We start from the raw sequence: 308 nt of genomic DNA, 5'->3' as shown, positions 1-308 counted from the left end.
TGGGTGTGCATCGCAGGTGTGTGTCGTGAGTGTGCATCCCGGGTGTGCATCCCAGGTGTGTGCCGTGGGTGTGCATCATGGGTGTGCATCCCAGGTGTGTGTCGTGAGTGTGCATCACGGGTGTGCATCCCAGGTGTGCATCCCAGGTGTGTGCCGTGGGTGTGCATCACAGGTGTGCATCGCAGGTGTGTGTTGTGGGTGTGCATCCCGGGCGTGCATCCCAGGTGTGCATCGCAGGTGTGTGTCGTGGGTGTGCATCCCGGGTGTGCATCGCAGGTGTGTGTCGTGGGTGTGCATCCTGGGTGTGC

This window comes from Apteryx rowi, unplaced genomic scaffold (assembly GCF_003343035.1).
Source record: "Apteryx rowi isolate R43461 unplaced genomic scaffold, aptRow1 scaffold_39, whole genome shotgun sequence".
NCBI classification, from domain to species: Eukaryota; Metazoa; Chordata; class Aves; order Apterygiformes; family Apterygidae; genus Apteryx; species Apteryx rowi.
The sequence above is the reverse complement of the archived record's forward strand: the minus strand, read 5'-3'. Positions refer to the sequence as shown.